Source organism: Monodon monoceros, unplaced genomic scaffold, assembly GCF_005190385.1.
Source record: "Monodon monoceros isolate NGI ecotype Baffin Bay Population unplaced genomic scaffold, NGI_Narwhal_1 Super_Scaffold_22, whole genome shotgun sequence".
Classification (NCBI taxonomy): Eukaryota; Metazoa; Chordata; class Mammalia; order Artiodactyla; family Monodontidae; genus Monodon; species Monodon monoceros.
The window spans coordinates 11,174,699-11,198,052 of NW_021703779.1; the positions used below are offsets into that span (position 1 = coordinate 11,174,699).

The window sequence follows — 23,354 nt, forward strand, 5'->3', positions numbered from 1 at the left end:
AAATGAATGCTGTTTCCAGGTGGGAAATACTGACTTAGCACATCCCCAACCCTCCGAGGAGGCCAGCTGTGCTTAGGAATCCCCCCCAGAGGAAAACCAGAAGACAAGGCTGAGGAAGGCTTCTTATAGCACAAAGGGCCAGGAATGGAACCTGGGATTGTACTAAATGTCTGTGGATAATTTCCCTTTTCTGTTAGTTTTATATGTAATATGGAAATGCGTGTCATTCAGAAAAACTTAAAATAGAGCATGGTGACATCTGGCACAGATCACACTTCTCTGTGATATGATGACAGATGCATGGTCTATTATAACGCAAGAATTATTGGACTTAGTATAAGTAGACCATAGGATTCTGTGCTTCCATCCCACAAGTGCTCAATTGGCAATTCTTTATGGATTCAATGAAATATGCAGGGAGAATAGAGTGCATGGTAAGGAAGGAAGGCTGCCATCATTGATGATGGTGTCAATCTCACCATAATTAACAGGGCTTCATGTCAGCTATCCTAAAAGTTAAAGAGATCAACTAACTGACTGAACCAGGGAATATGACATTGAAGGGTCATTGACATTGAAGGGTAAAGGGGCCACAGTATTTGTTCACATGAGTACATTGAGTAAAACATTGATGAGTTTTACTCTTTGTTAGTTGATCTCTCTAACTTTTACTCTTTTATATATATATATATATATATATATATATCTCCATTCTTTTTTTAAAAGTACTCTTTTCCATTATGTTTTATCACAGGATATTGAATATAGTTCCCTGTGCTATACGAAAGGACCTTGCTGTTTATCCATCCTATATATAATAATTTGCATCTACTAACCCCAAACTCCCAGTCCATCCCTCCTCCACCTTACGTCCCCTTTGGCAACCACAAGTCTGTTCTCTATGTCTGTGAGTCTGTTTTGTGTTTCTTAAAAGTTCATTTGTGTCATATTTTAGATTCCACGTGTAAGTGATATCATATGGTATTTGTCTTTCTCTTTCTGACCTACTTCACTTAGTATGATAATCTCTAGATCTATTCATGTTGCTGCAAATGGCATTATTTCGTTCTTTTTTTATGGCTAATATTCCATTGTATATATGTACCACATCTTCTTTATCCATTCATCTGTCGATGGACATTTAGGTCACTTCCATGTCTTGGTTATTGTAAATAGTGCTGCTATGAACATAGGGGTGCATGAATATTTTTGAGTTATATTTTTGTCCAGATATATGCCCAGGAGGGGGATTGCTGGATCATATGGCAACTCTATTTTTAGTTGTTTGAGGAATTGTTTGAAATTTTTGAGCCTGTGGTCTTTTTTCCATACCATCATGCATTCGTTCCCAAGGCCTTTTGTGCCCAGCCTCAGATTTCAAATGGCTTAGGAGCACTACACATGTGGCTATTGGGGCCTGGCGCTTTCTCCAAAGACGCAAGTCCTAGAGTCTACCCCTTCCCTTTCTGTGTTGTTGCCACCAAAGTGCTGAAATGAGGCTTCTGCTTTAAACCATGACCTTGGACCCCAAACTTGGCAAGATCTTTAAGAATATGAGGTGATTAAGGAATGCTGTGCACTTTGGGGGCTCCCCATTACTGAGCAGAGAGTATGGGGTAATTCTTGGAGAAAAATTAGTAAGTACAGATGCACATGGTACTCTCATTCAGTGTAAACTGCCTAGAACAAAGGACAATGCATTCTATTCACGATTCATTCATACATACATTCACCAATTTAGTAAATATTTATTGAGCAGCTATCATGTGCCAAACAACATTTTTAAACCCTGGCAGTACAGCAGGGACAAAACAGATGACACCCTGCCCTCATGGGGTTTGCATTCTAGTGAAAGAAACATACAACAAATAACAATGTAATATATTAGAATACAATGGGTGCTCTTGGGCTGCACCCCACAGGCCTGCAAGCCTTGAGTTGCCAGTCTCGAGACTGAAGAAAGAGCCCAGAGACAGCGACAGAGACATCGATGGTTTATTGGACAAGAGATCTTAAGCAAAATGTCCTAAAGTGACACCCCACCATATACGGCAGACAGCAAGTGGGATGTGGCAGCAATCTTTGCTACTTGGGGGGACAGACGCTACCATTTATAGGGAGAATTGATGTCAGGTGGGCTCATCAGTAATCAGGGACTAATTAAGCCCTATAATTAAGAGGGTTGGATAGTCACATGAGTGAAGCAGGGACTGGTGGAGGAGGGGATGTACAGAGAGCAGGAGAACAGCCATCTTGAATGGCCTTCCCTTACAGGCACTATGCAGAAACATAAAGTGGTGGCGGTGGAGCAAGTGACATAGGGGACTATTTTAGAGACGAGACATCTGCGCAGACATCTCAATAGAGACAGTGGTGTTTGGAGGCAAGTCTCTGCAGGTCTCTTGCATTTTTGCCCATCTTTTAAGCAAAGGCATTGACAGCTTTTGTTCTGGATTATCTTTCCAAAGATGTTTGTATAGCAACCAGACTTGGACTACAGAGATAGTGTCTCCTTCTGAGGCTAAGGGCAGATTTATTTCCTGACCAGGATAATAAAGATAATTTCCCCCTTCCAGGGCAAAGGTTGGGCAGGTTCGCTTGCAGCCCACTTAAGTGATTGGGGATTTCCTAAACTTGGGGCTCCTCAGCTTTGAAACAGAGCCTCTAAATTACAGTGGGCCCTTGGGCCTGCTTCTATATCACCATATGAGACTTGAGGGGTAAGATAAATGGATACAGTCAGGAAGCTCACACTGCCTGCTATGCTTGTCTTTGTTCTACCCACCTCTAGGAAACTGGCAGGCGTGTAAGTAAGGTACTTCTTAGACTACTCAGTTTCGGTGGGAAGCATTGAAATTTTATTTTTTCTGTTTTTATTTTTTAGTGAAATATAGTTGATTTACAATATTATATTAGTTTCAGGTGCACAACAGTGATTCAGGTGCACAACAGTGATTCAATATTTTTATAGATTATACTCCATTTAAAGTTATTACAAAATAATGGTTATATTTCACTGTACTGTACAACATATCTTCATTGCTTATTTATTTTATACTTAGTAGTTTGTATCTCTTAATCCCATACCCCTATCTGGTGGGTTTTTTTTTTTTAATTGTAGTATAGTTGATGTAAAATGCTGTGTTAGTTTCAGGGGTACAGCACAGTAATTCAGTTATACATATATTAGACCACTCAGTTTAGACAGCTGACTTGGTCTCAAAGACACTAAAGGAGGCCTTTAGTTATTAGTAGCCCCTACAAAACCATTACTTCAGCACATGCTCAAGATTGCCTTCTTGATGAGAATAAAATCAAGAGTGTTTTGAAACAGAAACAAATAAGTGAAAAAAATTCTTCCAGCTATTACTGAACATTTCAAATCACTAAGAGAAGGCAAGCATTAAGCACCGTCTAAACATCTGTTGGCTTAAATTAAGGACGTGCCAAGGAGTCCCCCAGAAGGCTTTAAACCGCTTATCTTATCAAACACTTTCATTTGCTATGAAATGAGTTCTGGCACATGTTCTTTGCTATTAGCGAGCCATGCTAACTTTTTAAGAACTCTCTTATTGTGCACTGTAAAATTATGCACAAAAGAACAGAAAAAAGGTTTGACAAATCACATAAAGGTAAAGAAGAACAAAATAGCTTCTACAGATCATTTTTAGTCTCCAAGCAACAGTTACAGTTTTTAACAACAGTGTGACAATATAGTGAGATTTAGCCACCAGAATTTTCCCCAAGTCTTTCCAAATTCATAACAGGTTCAGCTGTATCTAGTTGGCAGATCTTCAAAGGGGAATAAGATTAAGACAACCGTGTGTATCAGCCACGTTATGACTCTCCAAAGACACAGTGCTATCTTTCCATGAAAGCCCAGCATTTTGTAGTAGTTTTAAACTCAAAATCCAGCCCCAGTAATGATGGAGAGATGTTATGATACATTTGTGCAAACCCATGGAACATTCAACACCGTGCAGCTGATGAGAAGCAGAATTTGAGGTATTTCCCATTCCTTTTGATTTCTATTCCATAACATTCCATAAGAGCTCAGAAACCACGGAGACATCATTGCAACCTAAAATTCAAGGAGTATGTTACAGACTTGGTGCCATCACATAAGAGGGCCAGTGAGGGCATGTCAAAGCAAGTGATGTATCTCTTCCTGATACAGAAATACCTTCATCCTAGAGGAGACCTCAGTGAGAATGTGTTTTGAGTGATCATCTCCTAGGTACCACTATCCTCTGTTTCCTTTGTAGTTAGGTGATTGAATTATTTCTTCAGGATAAATAGTAGTGCAAATCCTACTGGATTTCACAATCATTTACAAGGACAAAATAATGCTTTCCTCTTCCACACACACCCCTTGCCCCTGTGGGTTGTTTCACTTTCCTGTAGTTGTAGCCATGCCACACCCCTTCCATAACCCCGACCCGCCCACAGCCCCCATTGCATACCTCTCTTGTCAACTTGGTTAAGCTGGGAGTTAAGGTTCTCAGTGACTTACTTACGGTAGGCTGATTACCGATATGTACATTGTATCTTATTTTTTAAGAACTTTCCCTCTAAAATTGAAATCCATCTTATGCATCTATACATTTTATACACCAAGTGACAGATCTGGATAATTAGTGTATCCAGATCCAGCTTTTTGCATCCTCTCGCTACTTGGATAAATATAATAGAAGGCCAAGGAAGTGTGCATCACCCTGATTGCATTGGGGCACTTGATTCTCCGAGAGGGAAGCTATCAAAGAAACTACAATAGGGACTTCCCTTGCGGTCCAGTGGTTGACTTCGCGCTTCCACTGCAGGGGGCACGTGTTCAATCCCTAGTCAGAGAACTAAGATCCGCTTGCTGCTCTGTGTGACCAAAAAAGAAAAACATAAAGAACTTAGAATAGTCAGCTGAGGTCTAAGGAGTACCAAGAAAAACAATGTTACCCTTGTTTTATCCTGTGGGTAGGGCCAACAGCCAGCCAGTCTATATAAATCACAACCAGGAAAACAACAAATCAATCCATTCACTGTCTCTGGAATGGCTCTCTGTCACATTGGCATGGGTTAGCCTTAGAGATGGTAGATATGGTCAGCTTGGAACAATGATGTGAAGTGTGATTTAGATGCCAGTGTGGATAAGTGTCTATGCAAGTGAATTCAGGAGCCAGCAAGAGGAACAGAGAGGTGACATAACTTTCCCAAGGTCACACAACTGGTTGGCATTCGAACCCATGACAGGCAAGAGCCATAGGTCAAACACTCAAAGACTGTGCTGTCTCTCTGCATAGCTAAAGGGGTGATGTAGAGTCCAGAGGGGCAGAAGCCACCAAGATGGACCAGCAGAGGATCGAGACTCAGAGTGGCAATTTCAAGGAGAACTGGGGATGTAGGGAGGGTCAGGAAGAGAATGAGGAAGGGCTCTTAATTAAAGCAAGAAGAAAATGCCACAACAGATCCTCCAGAGATTGACTGATTTCTCTTTAGGGAAATTTCAAAAGCCAGGGCAAGTGAGGGAAAGGAGGAAGGTCTGGCTGAGCTGAGGTCCAGGGCCAGCCCTTGGGTTTCTCTTAGGAACAGGGAGTGTGTTGACTGGGCCAGAGCTTCTCAACTGTAATGTGCACCGGAATCACCGAGGGATCTTTAGTGCAGATTCTGATCCAGGGGGTCCAGAGATTCTACACTTGTAACAAGCTCCTACGTGGTGCTGGTCCATGCACCACACTGAGTAGCAAGGGACTAGGCTAATAGGACAACATAGATTTTAAATGGCAGCTTATGTCTTCCAAGGCAGTCCCTCCAGGGTTCAAATGGGGGCTAGCCTTCAACAGGATGAGATTCTTGGGTGGGAGGTTCTAAAACCAACTGCCCAGCAAAAACACCCAGGGACCTCAAAGATGTATGCGCGAGACAGTTTCCCAACAATAAAGACATTTAGCCAGCTGTTAAGGCTCCCTCTGATGGTTTCCAGGCTTGGAAATGGAAGATGTTCAGGAGCACGTGGAGAGATACATGTTTGCGGGAGGATGAGGGAGTCTGTGTCTCAACTTTGTGGCCGTTCCATAAGTCTGTGTTCACACAGGCACAGGAGGTCAGCATTTATTGAACTAACCTTATTGAGCAGTTACTCTGCTCAGAGCACTATTTATCACCACTGTGTATATGGTCTGTAAGGATACATCAAACAGTTAACAGGGGCCATATTTGGGGCATGGAATTTGGAGCAGAAAGTTTCATGTGACGTCCCATTTTAGGCAGTTCTCTGTGGCCTGAGTTGTTAAATAAGCATACTTTACACACTGAGGGACAGATTATACCGTCTGACCTACTCCAGATAAACCAAGCTTTTCTTGCTTCTATGCCTTTGGACAAATGCCTCTGTCCAGAATGCCTTTGCCCACTTGGCAAACTCTGCTTTCAGGTCCTGCTCTCATGCTACCATGTCCAGGAAGACCCCTTGGTGAAATCACAGGCTGAATCTAGGCTCTTTGATGTGCTGACACAGTATCCCATCCATTCTTTTAAGAGAGTCTTTACCATAGCCTATTATAACATTGGGGTCTTTTTTGCTCTTTCTTCTACTAGACAGTGAGCAACTTGAAGGCAGAGACTTGGTTTCTTTTCTTCCTGTATTTCCAGCTCCCAGCTTAGGGCCTGGTATATAGTAACCACTAATACCTGTTCTTTAAATTAATCATTGTGTTGATAGGTACACACACTATTGTTTTTCATGCACTTTGGGTCTAGTTTTCAGCTGCTACCATCAGATTTGGGGATTTGGGGACCCTGCTGTGATCCAGATCAGGACTATAAAATGTGGTCACGGTGGTTTACCACACCTTGTAATTTGGGCCAAGTTCCTAGTTGGGCTTAACACCACCAGAGTTACCACTTGTAGGGCACTGAAGTGACTTAGTGAGCAAACCCAAATTTAGGGTCCTCTATTGATTTTCAACCATCACACAGCCTGGCTCAAGTGAAACTAAAAGTAGCTGTTGTCAAGCTCGCAGTTTGTTCAGGCTCTCACCTTGCCATTAACCTACATTCCTCATCTGTAAGTAATTTAAATTCACCTGACCTTTCGTTTGGAGACGGTAGCCGAGTCTTGTCAAGGCAGATCACCCCAAACTTCTGCTGGAGAGATCTGTCTCCAAACCCTCCCCAAAGGGCTATCTCTCAACCTCTTGAGTTAAGCCTTGGGGTTGAGCACTGGCAAGCAGCTCTGTTCTCTGGGATTTTGTGCAAGAAGCAGGCTGGGAAAAAGAAAACAAGTTTATTTGCAAAGGAGGAACTGATAGCAACAATGACAGAGGACAAGCTGGAGCACAAACACACTTATTTTGAGTGATACAAATCCTCAGGGACCACAGCCTTAGAAACAGAAAGTAGCTAAGAAATATGTACCAAACAGGCCTAGCATTTTATACTTACATGAGCCAAATCATGCTCCATAATCCACATGAAACTCTCTGAGGCTACACTAATAGAGTAGCCACTCTCCACATGTGGCAATTTAAATTTCAATTAATTAAAATGAAATAAAGGGCCTTCCCTAGTGGTGCAGTTTTTAAGACTCTGCGCTCCCAATGCAGTGGGCCTGGGTTCTATCCCTGGTTAGGGAACTAGATCCCACATACCGCAACTGGGAGTTTGCATGCCACACTAAGGAGACTGTGAGCCACAACTAAGGAGCCCACAAGCTGCAACTAAGACCCAGTGCTACCAAATAAATAAATAAAATAAAAAATAAAATGAAATAAAATTATTCAGTTTGTGTGTTGTGTTAGCAACATTTCAAGTGTTTAGTAGACACAGGTGGCTGATGGTGACCATTTGGACACCCCGGACGTATAATATTTGCATCATTGCAGAGAGTTCAGTTGTCCAGTATGTGTCTAAGTGTGCAGCAAAGTGGTGTTTGTACTCTTTTCTCTTCATTAAATATGCCCCTAGAGTCTTCTTTCTGATCGTTCTCCAAACCCTCTGAGGGCACCTTGCCAATTAAGACTGCTTCTCTGAATGGAGCGAAAGGGAGCTAGGAACAACTAAGCCAGCGGTCACTGTCAAGCAAAACTCATTATTTTCCATTTCTTTTATTCCCAGCCAACCCCCCACTGCCTTTGCCACCTGCTCACAGGGTCTCAGCAGACCCCAACCAGGTCACATGCTGTTTCCACCAGGACACATTTCACACATGTGAAGGCAGGATTTCCAGAGTGAAGGAGAACTGAACACTTCTGGGATGAGGTTTTAACAGCTTCCCCATATGTGAGGCCCAGGCCATTCCTCTTGGGACTGATCTCAGATCGTATGGTTTCCAATGTTTTGAAGGCAGCTTTGAATAACTCTGGATATTTTATAAGCTGAGGAAATTGGGGCCTCATTTTAGGTATATTATAAAGGATCTCACCAGAGTAAAGAAGAAAATATGTCCAGATTCAAAGCAGTTATTTATAGAATGGTCATTCTCTTATTTTTAAAGAAAATACTTGTACCATATAAAATATGGTGCATATTTTATGGTGCCATATAAAATACATACCACCATAGTCAGGAAATAGTTAGGAATAAGAAGGAAAAGAAGAATTGATAAAGAGGAATGGTTCCTTTTTAAATGTTATTTTGCGGAGTTCCCTGGTGGTCCAGTGGTTAAGACTCCACGCTCTCAATTCAGGGGGCATGGGTTTGATCCCTGGTCAGGGAGCTAAGATCCCGCATGCCACATGGTACAGCCAAAAAAAAAAAAAAGTTATTTTTCTTAAAATACACTTCATATAACATATGTGTGTGTGTGTATGCATGTATGTGTGTTTGTATATATGCAAAAATTGCAAGTTTTTTGTTTGTTTCTGGGCTCCCCGTTAATATCAAAAAGATGCTAGAGACAATGATGAATCAGACATCCGTGAGAACACTGGATATCTAGAAAGGATCATCAGTTTGGGTGCAGCTGAGCAAACAGACTTGTTATTCCAGATTTAAAAGACATTAAAATAAAATGCCTTTTAAGTGATTCCCTTTTGGGAGACCCTAGATGAAAACCATTTGGAAAAGACACTGACTGAAGTGAACACATAATGGACTCTATTTCCCCCAGTGATAGTTAGCCATATTCTATTTATTTATTTATTTATTTATTAAATTACTGGTTTATTATTTTATTTATTTATTTTTATCTGTCTTGGGTCTTCTTTGCTGCACATGGGCTTTCTTTATTTGTGGTGAGCAGGGGCTACTGTTTGTTGCAATACATGGACTTCTCATTGCGGTGGCTTCTCTTGTTGCAGAGCATGGGCTCTAGATGCGGGCTTCAGTAGTTGTGGCACATGGGCTCAGTAGCTGTGGCTCACGAGCTCTAGAGCACAGGCTCAGCAGTTGTGGTGCACGGTAGTTGCTCCATGGTATGTGGGATCTTCCTGGACCAGGGCTGAGGGTGGACCAAAGCTCCAGGGTCTCGGCGAAGGAGAGGAGCTTAACCAAAGTTTGGTTGTCGAGCATTTTGTTCTGATGGATCAGTGGGTACAACAGTTCATTGAATCATTTTTAAGGCAAAAAGTGGGAATTTCGAGACTGTGTCTGGCCTTGTCGTATGTAACAAGGGTTTGTTCACAAGTCTTATCTAAGTCCTGTGGGGAAAGGTGGTTCTTTACAGTAAGCCTCTTCCCAGAACACAAAAGCATGGGGTTATTTCTTAACTTTCTCCAGTTTTCCAGGTGCATAGGGCTCAGGCAGAGAACAATGTTGTCATTGGTGAGAGAAGGAACAGGGAATGTTTTTCATGGCATATATACTTTTGTACTTGTGAATTTTATCTACCCCAAAATTAGAAGTTTATGGACTTCCCTGGTGGTCCACTCGTTAAGACTCTATGCTTCCACTGCAGGGGGCACGGGTTTGATTCCAGATCAGCGAAGGTCTGCATGCCACACGGTGTGGCCAAAAATAACCCAAAAAACAAAAATAAGAAGTTTAAACAAATGCAAAATTTTAAAATAAATTTTAAATGAATAAGTAGAAGATCACAAATTCCAGAATCCTCTTTCCTTGCTACCGTTGAGAATTCTTCCAAAATGGCTCTGGATACAGAAAGGAGTCTTGGGGAGTATTTCTTAAAACTTTGGTGAAAGTGCTGAGGTTAGGAACTATCCAGTGTTTTGAATACTCCCTTCTGAATGTCCTCCCTACAGATGTGAAGGGCGCTTTGGGCATGAAGGCGGCACACTGCTGGGTGCAGAAACCACCTCTATCTGTCTCTGGGTTTAATTTCACAGACAGGCATTGTACTCCCCACGAATGTGCTAAGTTTTCTTATCTTTATCTCTCCTACACTAGAACAAATCATGAAACAGGAGGCAAACTGTAGCCCAAATGTATGCAAATAGAGAATTCCTGTTCCTGTGCTGAAAGGGATTTTGCTGAAGCTCAGTGGTTGTCATATGGAGCCCTTGTTAAGCAGAGTGAAGACAATTTTGTAGAGTTGGAGGATTTTCTCTCACCACTGGGAAATAATCTTATTTTTTAATCTTCATTTTCGACCTCAGCCAGAAGTCTCACCATTCCCTTATCAGTGTGCCACTGTTCCATCCTACAGGTGCTTAGGCAGCATTTACACACCCAAAGACGCTGGCCTTGGCAGGACCCAGGTTGTACAGAGCATTTGTTAACTTGATCTGCCTCTTCTGAGCATCAGAAACTTGATTTCAATCACCAGTTAAAGTTCACGAGTCCACTTCTCTTAACAGTACTTAAAAGGGTTCTCTTACTAAAGATAGCATAATAACAGAATAATTTAACCCACTCTCGGGAAATGAACTATCTACAGCTTTCTAGATTTTTTAAAAAAAATTATTTATTTATTTTTGGCTGCATTGGGTCTTCATTGCTACACACGGGCTTTGTGTAGTTGCAGCGAGCAGGGGCTACTCTTTGTTGCGGTGCGCAGGCTTCTCATTGTGGTGGCTTCTCTTGTTGTGGAGCATGGGCTCTAGGCATGCAGCCTTCAGTAGTTGTGGTGTGCAGGCTCAGTAGTTGTGGCTCGTGGGCTCTAGAGCACAGCCTCAGTAATTGTGGCGCACAGGCTTAGTTGCTTCGCAGCATGTGGGATCTTCCCAGACCAGGGCTTGAACCTGTGTCCCCTGCATTGGCAGGCTGATTCTTAACCACTGCTCCACCAGGGAAGCCCCTATGCAGCTTTCTAAATACAGTTGTCCCTCAATATCTGCAGGGGATTGGTTCCAGGACATCCCACCCACATCCCTTTGGGTACCAAGATCCACGGATGCTCAAGTCCCTTATATAAGATAATGTAGTATTGTAAAGGAAAATAAAAATGGAGTTGGTATTGCTAAGAGAGCTCTCTAAAATGGAGCCAGGGGACCACTGAGGAAGTGGGACTTACATCTCAGTCCAGATGGAATCTGAACTTCTGACCACTTTTTGTCTTAACGCAGGCATCCAGAACATCTGCAGAGTGTTCCAGAAACTCAAGACACTTATGGGACCCTTACCCTAAATAACTTGTGACAGCCTATCCCTTAAGGACAAATACTTCCTTTTTGCATCAGAGCCAATCATAATTCTTGCAAGAGAACTTTAACAACCTCATGGCTTTTGCCTTTATAAGCCCCTGATCCTTTCTCTTCCCATGGTCACTTTTTGTTTACCCAAATCTGTGTCTCCTGAATTGAAATTCCTAAAACTCCAAGCAAAGCTCTTTGTTCTTCACAGCTTCGATACTGATTGTTTTTCAACAGCCTTTGCATATAACCTACTCAATCCTGCCATATACTGTAAATCATCTCTAGATTACTTATAATTCCTAATACAATGGAAATAGTTGCTAGAGTGTGGCAAATTAAAGTTTCTCTTCCTGGAACTTTCCAGAATTTTTTTTTCTGAATATTTTTGATCCATGATTGGTCGAATCTGTGGATTTGGAACCTGTGGATACAGACAGCTGATTGTAGTAAACTTGAGTGAATAGAGATTGATCAGGATAAGGCTGGAGATGGACTAGTTGTGACATCAACTCCCAAGTTGGCCTTAGATGGAAATGGTTGATTCTTCAACAGGAAGGCCTGAGAATGTACATAAGAATGTACCTTGCAGACCTCTACCTGCAGCAGCATAGTTAACTAAGGGCTCCAGCAGCTGTGCTCTGAAACCGTCACAAGCATCTCTGCTGAGGCCACAACTCCCATGCGGTGCTCCCTGCTAGTAACCAAGTGTGATGGGACACTGAGGCAGCCTGTCACTGGGAGACACAATTTCTTCTGTTGGTGGACTTAGGCTCCAACACATCCCAGCAGCTTTGCTGACCCTTCCTTTGTCTGCACAGGAGTCTAGGATGCTTCCACCAACCTGCTCTCCCACTCTCCTTCACTGGGGTCAGACTTACACTGAGGACTGAAGTGGCTCAAGCCTCTCCCAGCATCCTCCCCAATTTCTCCCACAGGTATTTCCCCTGGTAAAATCCTCGCATATTTAACCCCATCATGGTGAGTACTTTGCGGAGGACGTACACTAACCCATGGCCGTAACCAGATCTTTGCTTCTGTTTCCTGGCCTCATTGTGGACCTTGGGCCTTCTTGCCTCATGTCCCCACACTGGGGGACGTCTTGTGCCAGCCTTATTTGTATGGTTTCCTTTAATTAGAGGCTCTGTTTCAATTACAGTAATTCCGCTACATATGAACGAGTTCCGTTCTGAGAGCATGTTCATAAGTCCAATGTGTTCTAAGTCCATCAAAGCCTAGGTACCCAACTAACACAATTGGCTATATAGTACTGTACTGTTTAATAGGTTTATAATACTTTTCACACAAAGAATACATAAAAATAAACAAACACAAAAAATAAACTTTTAATCTTACAGTACAGTACCTTAAAAAGTACAGTAGTCCAGTACAACAGCTGGCACACAGGGGCTGGCATCGAGGGAACAGGCCAGAAGAGTTACTGACTGTAGGAGGGAAAGGAGGTGGGATATGGTAGAGCTGAAGGATCCTCAGCAATAGGAGACGGAGGGCGAGCTGCGATTTCATTCACGCCTGACGTTGGTGGCACAGGTTCTGGTTACTTGCTGGATTCCACTCTATCTACCATCTGGAAAAAAACGATCCAGTGATGTCTGGGTAGTAGCTTGTTCACATCTTTGAAAGTTCTCATGTAGGGGACTTACTGTATAATGTCTTAGTCTTCTGTGATTTCTGTTCATGCAGTGCACATCCTTTGTAAGTTGTGTTTTTAAGATTTAGATTCTGCTGTCCCTAACTGTTACAGCATAGATTTGAGAAATTCCAGCAAATTACTCTCACCTTTGATACAGGCTGGAAAACACTGGCTGCCATTCCCCAGTGACTTGGCATGTCTTTTGTCTGTCTCTGTACTGCAGAATTTCAGGACATTCTGGGCTTTGCCTTCAGTCTAAGTTGGATGGAAGGTGTTGAAGAGGGTTAAAATGGTAGGAATTTTTGGTGCAGGAGAACAAGTTACAGATTGAAAATGACCCGAACAGTTTCCCCTGGCCCAGAAGTCACTGACTCAATGATAATTCAGGTGTCTGATTCCAGTGTACCCACTGACTGTTTTACTACTTAACCCCTTTACAGTCATTGTGGGGCTACACACATACAGGTCATATCATTTCAGTTCATTGCAAATTATTTTGTTGGAATGGAATTTTGCCACATTGAATATTGAATAATATTAGTAGAAAACTGTGTGAGTTCAAGAACATGTTCATTTTGAAAATGAGTCATCTCTACATAGGAAATGGTAATATTAACTCCAGGAAGGGATATTGAGTGACAAGAGAACACAGGCAAACGGGAGGATGACTTTTGGCTTAAACACTTTGAATTACTTTGGGCTGAGGAAGTATTACTACTTTTTCTAAAAGCTCTTAACAACAGAAAATGAATTAACTCATAATAAGCAACCAAACAATGAAAATGTGATTCTCCTTGGATTATTTAGACCTTCCCCTTTACCTAACCGATTGAATCTTATGCTTGGCCTGATGCCATCAAAACTGGATGGTGACTGGGACTTCCCTGGTGGTCCAGTGGTAAAGAATCTGCCTTCCAGTGCAGGGAGGGGTTGTGGGTTTTATCCCTGGTCAGGGAACTAATATCCCACATGCTGCGGGACAGCTAAGCCCTCATGCCACAACTACTGAGTCTGCGCGCCTCAGCAAGAGAGTCCATGTGCTGCAAGCTACAGAGCCCATGTGCCACAACTAGAGAGAGAAAACCCGCATGCCACAATTAGAGAGAAGTCCACACACCACAATGAATAGACCACGCACTGCAACGAGAAAGATCCTACATGCCACAACTAAGACCCAACACAGCAAAAAACAAAAACAAAAACAACTGGATGGTGACAATCCTGCTTGACTCCACTTCTAACTCTACTGACTACCATCTCTCTCCTCTAATGCCTTTCTGTTCACAATAATGTAGAAGCTAATTCTCACTGCACCTTCACTCATTTGCTCCTGGCAATGGATATTAGTTTAACCATCTTTGTTTTCTATGATGGTCAGCTTTCAGTTAAAGATGATAGTCTTTAAAGGGTCCATGTATATGTATAGGCACAAAAGTACCTCAAAGAGAAGGTAACTATCTGTAACGTGATGATGTTCTTCCCAGTGAAAAAGTAAAATATCCCTATGTCTTTAAAAGCTGGTGGCTTTTTAAGGGGTAAAAGGCTGTTAACAGAGAGGTACGGCATTTCTAAACTAACATATGGAAAGTATTATAGACCAAGAAGTGAAAGAGTCCTGAATTACATCCAGGAGGTCTCCCTGGTTATAATTATAAACACTTATAAAATCATCGATGTATAAATGCAGCAATATGAAACCCTCAGCTCTTGGCCAAAGGTGAGCAAAGATTTGTTTTTCATTCCAAAGCCAATGATTTGTATTTATAACACTTCCAAACTGAAACTAGCATTCTCATTACATTTATTCATAAAAATGATAAATGGGCCATTTCCTGATGAATGAGCAGACTTCCTAGCATTTGATGGAAAATAAAGTACAAAAGAGGGAAAATGTCACTGAGCAAACACCTCTGTTCCTTTTCTTTCTGGACTGACTACTGAAAGTGACATGAAAAATGAGTGTGAGGCACTAATTTCAGGGCTCCTAAGGGTAGGGTCTCACGTGTAGCAAAACCAAGAGGCACTAAACCACTGCATCTAACTTTCTGAACTGAGGCTGAGCCAGCCTTGTGAGGAGAGGAGAATGGACATGGTCTGGAATAATAATACCAGACCTTGGAACACACGAGGTGGTGCCTAGGAGGTAGGAACTGCTGCCTTCAGACCTCGGGTGTGAGCAGAGTTAAAATCAGTGACTCTTTCTGAGTTGCTAACTGAATTTATGGTAGGTCCTGGTAAAGTGAGTCACCTTTCCAAATCTACAGTTCATCTTTTTTATCAGTGCTCCCCTTGTATTTCTCCAGCTTTCACAATTCCTTGTCTCTCTCAATTCTTCATTCTCTTCTACAATTCTCCAGCCTCTCCCACAATTCCAATTCTTTCCCGTGATTCTCAGCCTCTCCCCAGTTGTCTCTTCTCCCTCACAAATGTACATTTTATCTAGTATTCTCTCCCATCCTTCTCTCCCAAAACCCTCCATACTCTCCCGCACTTCCCCGCCTTTCCCACAGTTGCCATATTTTCCTAAAATTTCTTGTTTTGCCTTACAATTTTACGTTTTCATTTTCTCTCACAGTTCTACATTCTCTCACAATTGTTTTCTTCCACAACTCCCATCTCTTCCCTCAATTCTCTTCTCTTCCTCAACTTGCCATTCTATCATATTTCCCTGTGTTTCCCCCATTTCTCCATTCTCTCCCATAATTCCCATTCCCATCTCTCCCACAGTTGTCTGCTCTCTCACAATCCCTTCTCCCCACAATTCTCCATTCCCTCTCCCAATTTTCTATATTTCCTACAATTCTCTATCTCTATGATTCTTTTTTTTATTATTAATTAATTTATTTTTGGCTGCGTTGGGTCTTCGTTGCTGCGTGCAGGCTTTTTCTTGTTGCTGCATGTGGGCTTTCTCTAGATGTGGCGAGTGGGGGCTCCTCTTGGTTGTGGTGCATGGGCTTCTCATTGCAGTGGCTTCTCTTGTTGTGGAGTACAGGCTCTAGGCACACAGCTTCAGTAGTTGCGGCATGTGGGCTTCAGTAGTTGTGGCTCACAGGCTCTAGAGTGCAGGTTCAGCAGTTGTGGCCCACGGCCTTAGTTGCTCCATGGCATGTGGGATCTTCCCGGACCAGGGCTTGAACCCGTGTCCCCTGCACTGGCAGGCGGATTCCCGACCACTAGACCACCAGGGAAGCCCTCTCCATGATTTTTTTTACTCTTTTATAATTCTCTTTTCCCCCATTCCCCACTCACTGCCCTGTCATTGTTTCTCCTGTCATTCCTCATTCTCTTGCCCAATCAGAGGCAGCCCCCACAATTCCCTGTTTTCCCCACAATTCCCTGCCTCCCCCTCCCCCACTCATCAATGTTCCCCCACAATCCCCTGCAGCCTCCCCTCACGTCACCATAGCTCCCAGAATCCCCTGTTTGCTCCCTCGATTCTACATTCTCTCCCACAATCTCCTCAAAGCCCCCTCAATTCTATGTGGCCCCCCACTTGCTCCCTCAAGTCCTCATTCTCTTCCACAAGTCACTGTTTCTCTCAAAATTTCCCATTCTCTCCCACAATTCCGTGTTTTCTCTCCTACTTTTTTTCTGTCGGGCACTTCTCTATGCTCTTTCCCAATTGTCTGTCCTCTCTCAGTTTTATATTCTTTCTCACAATTCCCAGCTCTCTCAAAATTCCCTATTTTTTCCACAGTTCCATAGAGTTCCTACAGTCTCCAATTTCTTCCACAATTCCATATCTCTTCTACAGTCCCCTAGCCTAAAATGCTCTATTCTCTTAGGATTTCCCATTCTCCCACACAATTCTCCATTTTTTTCTCACGATTTTGTTTTCTCTCAGTAGTCTACATATACTCTCATACTTGTTTTTCTCTGTCGATTCTCCATTCCCTTTTAAAGTTCTGTTTTCTGCCACAACTCTCTCTCACAATTTTCCATTCTCTCCCACAATTCCTTGTCGCTCCCACAATTCTATTTTCTCTCCCACAACTCTTTATTATAGGACTTGATACAAAATTTTGTAATTATGTCTTAAAGTGTGTATTTCTCTTACCTATGAGTTTTCTGAAGTTGGAAAATATAAAATATATATAAAATGTATATATTAAGTTGTTTAACCTCTGTGTCTGTGCTGCTCACAATGCAGCCTGCCCACAGGTGCCAGTTCACACACTGTTTTATGAGATAAGCCTGTGCCAGAAGGGAAAGTAATTTCCTTCATCAATAAAGTCTTTCTATGAAAAGAAAAAAAATAGTCATCCTGACTAAACACTCTGCTGAGTGCCATATAAGATTTACATTTTGGCATAAGCTTTTTATCTCAGTTTAGACCAGTAACTAGCACTTCCTGGAGTGGCACTAGTGTAGCACTGCCCTCTAGCACTTACAGTCTAGATCTTATTGTATAAAGGAGCAGTCGCTGAAGTGGTAAGAGGGCAGCAAAGGGATACAGGAATTAATCTGGAGCAACATCATTTATTCTACTGTACTTATGGAGCATCTGTGACATGCCAGGTTCTGTGTTAAGTGCTGGGAATACAAAAGTAAACATTCTGGACAAAGTCCCTGCTTGAAGGCCAGTCCCCTTAACCAGGGCACAAGGTACGTATCTGCTTGCTCAAAACTGTTTCTGCACTGACTGTGGCCACCTTCGTGGTACTCAGTACCAAAGCCAAGATGTCCATTGTGGATCTGGGCACCTGAAGGTCTCCCCCAGGCAAAGTCAAGGAGCCTGTGAAGGAGGCCACTGATGCAGATATCACCACATTTTGCCTGTGTCTATCAGAAGAAGAATGAGATGGCGGAAGCCATCCGAAAGGAGGTTGTGAAGAAGGAGGACCTCTTCATCATTGACAAGTTATGGCCCCTGTTCTTTGAAAGAACCTAGTGAAGGAAACCTGTCAGAAGACCCTCAAGGATCTGAAACTGGACCATCTGGACATTAATCTTAATCACTGGGATTATAGCCTCGGGATGACTTTTCTCCAAAGACAATAAAGCCAATGTCCTCGCCAGTGAAGTAACATTCTTGGTTGCCTGGGAGGCCATGGGGGAGCTGGTGGTTTGAGGGGGTTGGTGAAAGCCATTGGAATCTCCAACTTCAGCGACCTCCAGATCAAAATACTCTGTATTTTTTTTTTTTTTTTTTTTTGCAGTACGCAGGCATCTCACTGTTGCGGCCTCTCCTGTTGTGGAGCACAGGCTCTGGACGCACAGGCTCAGAGGCCATGGCTCACAGGCCCAGCCGCTCCACGGCATGTGGGATCTTCCCGGACCAGGGCACGAACCTGCATCCCCTGCATCGGCAGGGGGACTCTCAACCATTGCGCCACCAGGGAAGCCCAAAATACTCTGTATTTAATTTGCTTTAATTTAATTTTTAAAGTGCAGTATAGTTAATTTCTGCTGTACAGCCAAGTGATTCAGTTTATATATATATATATATATATATATATATATATATATATATTCTTTTTTTTTAAATATTCTTTTCCATTATGGCTTATTATAGGGTATTGAATATTGTTCTCTGTGCTATACAGGCCTTGTTATGTAACCAAAAAAAACTATTGAACAAGCCCAAAATGAAATACAAAGCAGTGACTAACCAGATTGTCACTTGTACCTCATGCAGAAGAAATGGAGCCAGTACTGCCATTCCAAGGGCATAACTGTCACACCATACAGCCCTCTGGGCTTTCCGGTGAAACCCCGGGCCAACCCAGAGGACCCTTCCCTACTGGATGATCTCAAGATTGAGATTGCTGCAAAGCACAAAAACTACAGGCCAGGTTCTCATCAGGTTCTGTATCCAACGGAATGTGGTTGTAATCCCCAAGTCTCTGACACCAACATGCATCGTTGAGAAATTTTAGGCTTTGACTTTCAAATTGAATGGTGAAGAGATGGTGATCATACTCAGCTTCAGCAGAAACTAGAGGGCCTGCACCATGAACCCTCTGTCTCGTTTGGAGGATTATCCCTTTAATGCAAAATATTGAAGCTGAATCTCCAGATTAGATTGCCCGGCAGCTGTTCTCCGTTCACTTCATTAAAATCTAACTCTCTCCACCAGAGTCCTATTTTACCCAAGCTAATCTGAGATCATACTGAGCCTGGCCCTACGGTAGGCCAGAATCTGGGCAGTGTTGTATACTGGGAGCAGATTTTCGCAAGGAGATAGGATTCAGGTAAGCAAATTACAGTATTTTTCACTTATTTGATTTGATGACCAGGGAACTCTGCTAACACTGTGAATATAAAGATTAAAAGAATAAAGAATAATAGTGCAAAAAAAAATCCCTGCTCTTACGGAATTTACTTACTAGTAGACAAATAGATCAACCCACCAATGAACAATCCAGTACACAAACAGATAAGTAGTTTCAAAATGTGAAGCATCATGAAAAAAATGAAACAGCTAGTGTGATGGAGATTGAGGGGTAGTGCTGCCCATCTCCTGGGATCTTGTTAGAAATGCTGGATCTCAGTGCCTTCCCCCCACTACCCATGCTCTGTCCTCCCCTCCAAACCACTGAGTCCAAGGCTGCATTGTAACAGGCTCCCCAGGAGATCAGTGTGCACAGTACAGATTGAGAGCTCTGGATACAACCTCAGATGTGGTCGTCAGGAAGACCTCTATAGCAGAGGTGGGGGCATTTTAGCTGAGACCTGAATGATGAGAAGGACCCAGCATGTAGAGATCAGGACAAAGTGGTCCAGACAGTGGGAACAGCAAAGGAGAGCTTCCTGTGATTGGAATGAACAGGGGAAGGCCAGCGAGGCCTGCGTGGGGTGAGTGAGGGCAGAACATAGGAGAGGATGTGGGGACTGGAGCATGCTGGGCTTCTTGGGGGGTGGAGGGAGGTTTGTATTTTCTTTTAAGTGAGATGTGAAGCCATAGGAGTGTTTTAAAAACAAGAGTTATTGACCTGACAACAGGCAGAATTTTCTTTTCTCAACTTCACTCTTCACCACTCTCCAGTGATGTCTGGAGACCTTCACTTGACCACCTGCCAGCGCTGCCTTTGACCTTCACAATCTTTGCTAAGGCCTGAATGCACTAAGGCAAGATCCTAAGACACAGCCGGTGGGTGTCCTTATAGCTCAGTGTTCCACGGGGTCTGCATGGTTTCACCAGGACTCGCCACATCGGTACGCAGAGGGACCATGTCTATATCGTGTCTCTCTCAAGGGCCAGGGCTGCCTCTCACTCTTTGAAATAAATGCCACTGTTCTTCAAAGGAATTTGTTGCCAATGAAGTTATGTATTGCCAGAAATTATCGTTCTGTTGAACATTTTCAACACCATTATAACAATTTCAGAGGATAGGCTATTGCTAATCAGTAAATCTCAATCTTTTGTTTATAAATGATAGTCAGAGTCTCTTCTTAAATGCCTACAAAGAAAATTAATCCTTATTCATTAATTTATTTATTAATTTATTCATTTGAAGAATGCTCTAAGTTTGTGGATACCTATCTTTTAATAGTCCCAACTTCTTGTCTAAACCCTAATTCCATGCTTCCAGATGTACATAAGACATCACTTTTCTTTTTTGTTTTTTGATGTGGACCATTTTTAAAGTCTTTATTGAATTTGTTACAGTATTGCTTCTGTTTTATGTCTTGGTTTTTGGGCTGTGAGGCATGTGGGATCTTAGCTCCCTGACCAGGGATTGAGCCCACACCCGCTACATTGGAAGGCAAAGTGTTAACTACTGGACCACAAGGGAAGTCCTGGACATCACTCTTTGAATACGTTTCTCTTATTTCTTTCTCCTACAAATGTGATGCCTTTTTTTAACTACTTGCTTTATAGCAGTGGGAGGTTCCCTGATGAAAACCTTAGGATTGTCTTTTAACTTTTGTTCCTGTCCTCTTATTATTTATATCCATTTTGTTATCAAATCTTGGTTTCTTTTTTTTATCTTCTTCTCTTACCCTTTTCCCTCAGTTCCTACTGGCAGAACCCTAAAGCCTTCATTTTTCCAACAAGGTCCAGGCTCTCCATACCTATGGATTATATACAGTCCCTGGACTACAATTCTAGGAATGAACAGGACACCTTGATGCAGCCTTCTTAGAACCATTGTTGCCTCTTAGACTTCAGGATGAAATGGTCTGTCCTGTGCCTCTCCAGAAGTAAAATGCAGGAAAAAAATCCTCAACTCTACAGCTCTAAACTCAAAATAGCATCTTTATAACATGCAAAATATGGGGTGCTGTCAAAACCCATATTTTATTTAAAACAGCAGTCTTGTCTCAGCCAACTACAAACACTCTTAAAAAAAAAACAAAAAAAAACTTTAAACTCTCTAAGGTCTGGAACCATAACCTTTCTGCCAGTATGTATCCCTCCAGGTATATATTCTTTCTCACAACTTAAACCCCAAAGGCTCCTTGGCTTCTTTCAGCTGCTTAAATGATTGATTTTGAATGTCAACGTTTATGGTACCCAGAGGTTGACATGTAAAAGTCTTTAGCTAAATTTTTTTTGTGTCATATACAACTCACTGAACACTTGTGTCATTTGGGGTTTTTTTCTGGTTTTAAATATTAATTTTTTTTAATTTTCATTGAAATATAGTTTATTTACAATGTTGTGTTAGTTTCAGGTAGACAGAAAAGTGATTGAGTCATTATATATATATATATATTCTTTTTCAGATTGTTTTCCCTTATAGAAAATACTGAGTATATTTCCCTGTGTTATACAGTAGGACCTTGTTGTTTATCTATTTTGTATATAGTAATTTGTATCTGCTAACCCCAAACTTCTAATTTATCCCTCCCCCCTTTCCCCTTTGGTAACTGTAAGTTTGTTTTCTATGTCTGTGAGCCTGTTTCTGTTTTGTAAATAAGTTCATTTGTATTCTTATTTTAGATTCTGCATATAAATGATATCATATGATATTTGTCTTTCACTGACATACTTCATTTAGTATGATAATCTCTAGATATGTGTCATTTGTGACTTTCCTTTTTTTATATGCTAAGGGCAGAGTGTTTACTAAAGTGACAGTCATCTATTCTCGGTTTACAGTGGGAAAGACATCTTGACATGAAATAAAACTTTGCCTATGATCTCTGATAAGGCCCTCACACCCAAAATGTTTAACACCCAGTTAAATGTTTAAAACTGTTACTTTGAATCAACTACTGTTCTGTCTCTGAGGACTTCCACAAATGAATGTTTCAATGGTTTTGATGTTTCCCGTATCTTCTTTCTCCAAAAACTCAGACTAAATGACATGCTTATTCAGTTAAGTTTCAGTTTCCAAATATTTTTGTGTTCCAGTTCTATTTGAAAAAATTAAAAAAGGTGTTTATTTGGCATGGCTTCATTAATTTGGGGGGAAATATCTTCCATCAGTTTGCAATTTAATGTTTTTCAATTTAAAATTCCAGGAAACAAAAACTAGTTGGTTCCCACCATTTCCAAGGGGAGTTGATCTCTTACCAACTCTTACTTCGGGAAAGAGAAACTTGAGTACAAAATGGAATTTTCAGATCACACATCAAAGCTGGTTTGCTAGGGCTTCCCTGGTGGCACAGTGTTTGAGAGTCCGCCTGCCGATACAGGGGACAGGGGCTCGTGCCCCGGTCCGGGAAGATCCCACATGCCGCGGAGCGGCTGGGTCCATGAGCCATGGCTGCTGAGCCTGCGCGTCCGGAGCCTGTGCTCCGCAACGGGAGAGGCCACAGCAGTGAGAAGCCCGTGTACCGCAAAAAAAAAGCTGCTCTGCTAAGGTGGGGAAATGTGCCCTGGCAGACATAGGAGTGTGCAAATATAATTGGGTGGAGGACACTGCCCTTCCTTCTAGAGCAGAGATCAGCCAACTATTGTCCATGGGCCTGTCCACAGCCTGTTCTTGTACATTCTAGGAGCTAAGAGTGGTTTTCACATTTTTTAATGTTTGAAAAACAATTAGAAGAAGAGTACTTCTTGACATATAAAAATTACATGAAATTGAAATTTCAAGGTCCATAAATAAAGTCTGATCAGCACACAGTCACGCGCATTCATTTATGTACCATCTCTGGCTGCTCTGGCCCTGCAGCAGAGGAGTTGAGTGGTGGTGACAGAGGCCACACAGCCTGCAAAGCCTAGATTATTTACTCTCCAGTCCTTTACAGAACAAGTTTGTAAATCTCTACTCCATAGGACCTTTTCT

At 42.1% G+C, this 23,354-nt stretch overlaps 1 pseudogene; it reads left to right on the forward strand.

Moving 5' to 3' along the window:
* The first annotated feature begins 5,337 nt into the window (after positions 1-5,337).
* LOC114906436 lies at positions 5,338-19,178 on the forward strand (annotated as a pseudogene).
* The last annotated feature ends 4,176 nt before the right edge of the window (positions 19,179-23,354 follow it).